Source organism: Dasypus novemcinctus, chromosome 12 (assembly GCF_030445035.2).
Source record: "Dasypus novemcinctus isolate mDasNov1 chromosome 12, mDasNov1.1.hap2, whole genome shotgun sequence".
Taxonomy (NCBI): domain Eukaryota; kingdom Metazoa; phylum Chordata; class Mammalia; order Cingulata; family Dasypodidae; genus Dasypus; species Dasypus novemcinctus.
This window is the reverse complement of record NC_080684.1, coordinates 32,145,049-32,150,843: the sequence shown is the minus strand read 5'-3', so window position 1 is coordinate 32,150,843 and position 5,795 is coordinate 32,145,049.

Here is a 5,795-nt window from a genome sequence, read left to right as displayed (position 1 = left end):
CCTCCCCAGGTCTTACCTCTAGGTCTCTTGCTTGAAGTTTCTTGGACGTTCTGACAAGGTGACGGAAAACTGCAGCCCTGGACCCACCCCCGGCAGAAGTTCTCCATCTCATACTCCACACCCTGTACCCCAGAGCTCCCCTCAACCACAGCAAAGCTCATTGGAGAACAAGGTCCGCTGAGGGCTTTGGAGTCTTCAAGCAAGAGGTCTTGTTTGGGTCAGGAAGGAAAGCACCAGAGGAGCTGGAAGGCCAGCTCAGAAGACTCCAGCATTCCTGCAGGGGTTGGTGTTGAGATTCCCGTGCAGTGCTTGGGTGATGCTGTTGCTCTATCCAGGCCCGGTCATTCTAGGTGTTTCTACCGGAGTTCTGGGAGGATGTTATTGTGAAGTCTAGATACTGTTGTAGAATCTGGGGGCATTACTGTGCAACTGCTCTGGAGATTACTGTGGGGTTTTCTAGGCTATAAGTGGGATTCCTACAGAGTGACTCTAGAAGCCCATAAGCCTGTGCTGGGGCCTTGGCCCAGAAGAGGGGAGGGAGCTAGGGCTGTAAACCACAGCTAGAGGACTTGGAGGCGGAAAGCCAGAGGTGGTCCAAGTGCCAAGGGGAGAGGAGGAATCTGAGGTTGCAGAGAAGCGAGGCCCCCCCTTTACCCCATTTCGGAATCTGGGTCCAAAGCTCTGGCCAACAGCCTCATTTGTTTGCAGCAAGGGACTGGCAGTAGAGAGGCACGCTTGCTCCCCAGGAGTGGTTGCAGGCCAGATGCTAAGCATGCTCTGTTTTCTGTAGGGAGGAAGGGCCACACAGAGGGACATGGGCAGCAGGATGGTCCTCCCAGGGATCCCTGGTGGTCTTCCTGGGTGTGTGTTCCCAATAACCAAGCTCTGAGCCCCCACCTCATTCTGAGCCCTGGGTGTTGCCGAGGCTGGGGAGAATCCAGAGGAAAAGATACAGACCTTTCTGTTTGGAGACTCCAGGCTTACAGGACAAGAGACCCTCCTCTTGGAACCAAGCAAGTACATGGAGAATTGTTCTGGTGGTGTGATCATGGAGAGCTTCCTGAAAGAGGGGAGTGTGAAGCAAGAACTGGGCCAGGAGGTGGGAAAGCAGGTGTCTTGGCTTTCCAGGGTGGCTATGACAAATACGACACAATGGGGTGGCTTAAACGGCAGGAATTCATTGTTTCATGGTTTCAGAAGCTAGAAGCCCAAAATCAAGGTCTCAACAGGCCAGGCTTTCTCCCAGCGTCTGCGGCGTTCCAGCAGTCCTCCATCACAGGGCCATCTGTCCTGTTTCTGCTCTGCTGGTTTCCACCAACTGAATGCCTCAGGATTTCCTTTGCTTCTAAGGACTCCAGTCATATGGAGACTAAGCCCCACCCTGACTCATCGTGGCCTCATCTAAGTAGATCTTCGAAGACCCTGTTCAGAAAAGAGTCCACCCTTTAACTGATGACAACACCTCCAGGGAAACGACTTTGGCCCAGTGGTTAGGGCATCCGTCTGCCACACGGGAGGCCTGCGGTTCAAACCCCGGGCCTCCTTGACCCGTGTGCAGCTGGCCCATGCACAGTGCTGATGCGCGCAAGGAGTGCCCTGCCACGCAGGGGTGTCCCCCGCGTAGGGGAGCCCCACGTGCAAGGAGTGCGCCCGTGAGGAGAGCCGCCCAGCGTGAAAAGAAAGTGCAGCCTGCCCAGGAATGGCGCCGCCCACACTTCCCGTGCCGCTGACCACAACAGAAGCGGACAAAGAAACAAGACGCAGCAAACAGACACTGAGAACAGACAACCAGGGGAGGGGAATTAAATAAATAAAAATAAATCTTTAAAAAAAAAAAAAACATCTCCAAAGGTCCTATTTACAATCAGATTCACACTCATAGGACCAGGGATTAGAACTTGGACATGTCTTTTGTGGGAGACATGATTCAGTCCCCGACGGGAGGGTATCCCAGGAAGGACGTTCCAGCAGGGAGCAAGTGTTAGGGTGCGCTGTAGCCCGCAGAGGCCGGGGGACGAGAGGCATTGTTCATGCTCATATCTGTCGTTCACTTAGCAACCAGTTGCGAGGGCAACTACGTACCAGGTATGGCACCAGGGGACACAGAGACCAATTGGAGAGGCAGGGGCAGCAAGTGGGGAGTCTCCCAGAAACAGCCCTTCCCCTGACATACGGGTATTCCCTTGTGGCATTCTCGGGGTCCATGCCTGCTAAGCTTCTACCGCCACGCCTCTCCATGCCAAAAGAAAGTCATTCTCCCGAATTCTAGTTTCCTTCTTTCCAGGATTCTACTCCCTGCCCCAGTGCCTGCCCTAGTCCCTGCCGCTCAAATATGACATCTTCCTACCCTTCAGGCAAACTTTGGAACGTCTCCTGGACCACAGCCTCCGCAGGGGGACTGGGGCTGGGCGTTCCCAGCACCTTCCTAGTGGCGGGGACGAGAGGCTCTGGGGAGGCCGAGGAAGGAAGTGTGAGCTCATGAGCCCGGCCCCGGATCTTCAGCCTGACTGTGCCTCTCGCAGGGAGAGGCATCATTCATCTGCCCAGGGGTGGAGATGGGGCAGGGGGAGGAGAATGAAAAACACCCAGAGCCCATTAACCTACTTTTGCAACTTCATTAAAGCAGAGACTCAGACATGTCGCCATAAATTGTCTTCTGAGGAGGAAATCAGATCCGGCATCGAGTTCTGGCAATGGAGCCTCAGAGAAGAGACTGGAATAACCAGGGACAGTGTGTGTGCAGGGGCGAGGCGGGGGGAACGGGCCACAGAGGAGTTCTGCAGGCCACTGCCAGGTCTCAGGCAAGCCCCTGGGCTAGGGAAGGAAAGAAAGGGTGTACCTATAACATTGTGCATTCCTGCCCTGGTCGAGATGCCATCTAAAGGCGCCTCTCAGATTTTCAAGGCCTTCAAGAAGGCGGGGTCTGTCCCCAGGCCCCCTTCCCCAGGGTGTGGCCAAGCACACGCCTCCCTGCCCTGAGGACAGCAGAGCAAGCAGCCTCTAGAGAACCTGAGGCCACAGCCCTGGCCTGGCTGGGGCCGGCTTCGGGGGAAGGAGCCTGGCCAGGGTCAGCAGGGCTGGGCCGGGAGCCCTGGATTCAGTCCTCACGCGAGTGGTGACTAAGTGCACGAGCCCCGGAGGGGGACTTTACCAGGGTTCAAATTTTGCCTTTGCCATTTAACGACCTTGGCCAAGGTACTTAACCTCTCTGTGCCTTAGCGTCCTGGTGGGAATAGCAATATCTCATCCGGTTGTTGAGTTTTAAAAGAATGTCCCTTGGAAAGGGCATGGCACATATGACCTGGCATAGCCTAGGGGGTCGAGAAGCTGGGCTAGTGTGCTATTTTTGCCATTGTTGCGTATTTATTTATTTATATAGGGTTTTACAGGCCTGAAAAGGACCTCGAGATTCATGGAATCTGCGCATCTGGTCTTACGGATGAGGAAACTGAGGCCAGGAAGGAGAAGACACATGGGTCAGAAATAGAGCCCAGATTTCCTTCCACCCCATCCAAGAATCTTCCCCCACTGGGTCTCAATGTTTTCATTTGTGCAATGAAGGAATTAGAATGGATCAGTGGTAGTGGTTTACTTCTTTCTTTTCCTTTTTCTTTTTCCTTTTCCGCCTTAGAATCTCTTTTCAAACAAGTCTCACTCAGAACCCCAATGTATAAATAAAGCAGGACCTTCCCTGGAGAAAACGATGGGGGCAGTGGTTCTCGAGCCTGAGCGGCAGCCCCTCCTTCCTCTGCCTCAACAGCAGCCCCAGAAGCCTGTCAGAGGAGCCCTGGGGTGTCCCAGACTCTGGCCTGGATGATCTCAAGCCACCCGGCCTCTGGGAGGTGCCCTGGGAAGAACAAGAGCCCTCCAAAGCCACTTTGTGAGAAAAGACGGCTTAAGATAGAATTCCTGGGGATAAGGACAGTTTCCACATCTTCTCTGCACAGAAAAGGGGTGAAGGGGGGAGGGACGGGGAACAGGCTGGAGGGCTCCGTGGAGCAGCTCCTTCGCCTGCCCAGGATTCCCAGGCCTGACAGGCCTCCACCCTCTCCCCACGTCCCAGCTCTGAGCCGCCTGTGCTCCCACCATAGCTGCAGCCCAAGAAAACACGGCCATAAAACAGACATTTGCTTTAATTTTCACTGGAAGGGGCAATTTAGCACAGGCCATTTGCAAGCTGTCTGACTTCTTTAAGAGGCTCTATCTTGTTTTCCTGAAATGCTCCCCCAAAGCAGATTCCTGGGGTCAAAGTTCACAAATAACTATTTAGGGGGAAGAAGGTTGGAAAGAGTAAGGCAGGTTGTGGAGAGAGGAGAATATATATAACCAGGTCCACAGGGGCAGGAAACTAAGAGCCAGCGAAAGTCAGGCCCCAACAGCAGCCCCCTGGAAGTAAGCGCTGTGTGACTTTGCCCAAGCCACCTCCCTCTCTGAGCCAACCACGAGCAGAGGCCAGCTTATAAAAAGGGGACGTCGTGCCTCAGCCCCAGCCTCCAGGCCCCCCCCACACACAGTGACCCAGCCACACCAGTCTCAGAGCCCCGCCTTTGGCACTTTCTGTTCTTTGATTTCCATAGCTCTTACTCGCCAGCAACGTCACCCCTCAATAAACTGCTGACCCTTCTCGGCCCTCGAATCCCCCCTCTTGACTCTCTGGCTTGCATTCTAGTGTTCTTTTTCCCTTGGAGAAAGAGCTGGATTTTACTCGATCCTCCCAACGGCGCCAGGGAAGGGGAAAGTCATCAACCCCACCTCCTTCCAAAGCTGTTTGGTTTCCTCTCCCTCGATTTTCCCACCGTCCGTCCCGCTTCCCTCCGAGCCCCCGGCTGAGCAGTGTCAGTGGGCACCGCCCTCCCATACTGGACACGGGGCAGCCACCCGCAGGCCGGATGCCCCCAGGCCTTGGAGGTCACAGAGCGGGTAGGAGCTGGGAAGCTGGGACCCCAAGGCCCCTGGCACCCACTCCCGCCCTCCGCGTCTCCCTGCAAAGCGTCCTGCCCCTGAGGTCCTCTGAAGGCCGCGCGCAGGGCGGGGTGCTCTCCCGAGCCTCCGTCACCCTCCCTCTCCCTCCCTCTCCCAGGAGTAACGTGGGAAATGAGAACGAGCGAGGCTGTAATGCAGCACAGGGGGCTCCCTCGTTTAGGACTCCTCCTTCCTCACATTTCTGAGGAATTTTCCTGGCCTGTCTGAGCAGTTCCAGCCTCAGCATTCCCAGGCAAGGGTGAGGAGGCAAAGGGATGTTTCTCAGGCTGGGAGAGACCCCAGAGGTCAGGGTCCTTTGGGGGGCAGGATGTCCTAGAGGCCGGGGCGCTGGGAATACGGGAGCCTGGGGGGTAGAGGCCGTGTGGTCCCCGCAGCAGCAGCACCTGCATAGAAGTCTCCCCCCGTGGAGCCGACTGGAACTCGCCGGGACACTCTGAGCCCAGATCTCCACACCACCTGGAGAGCAGGGTCCCCACTTCGGCCGTGTGCCAGGCCACTGGGCTGATTTGAGGGGAGGTGAATGCGAGTTCCACCAGGCAATAATCGAGGAGAAAAGAAACAGAGCAGAGCCTAAAGGAGGCGAGATGGGAACGGAGGGTCCAGACAAAACTCCCCAAATGACTGTGCCTCTATCAGGTATCATATGCTGTGAATTTAGATCCAACAGCCTTAACCTTCTCTAATGCCTCCAAAGAACCCTGTGATATTATCCCCATCTTTCATAGAAATAAACTGAGGCTGCAAGAGGTAAGGGACCTAGTCCAAGTTTCCATGGATCTGTCTAGACGTGACACCAGACTGCTTTCTCCCCG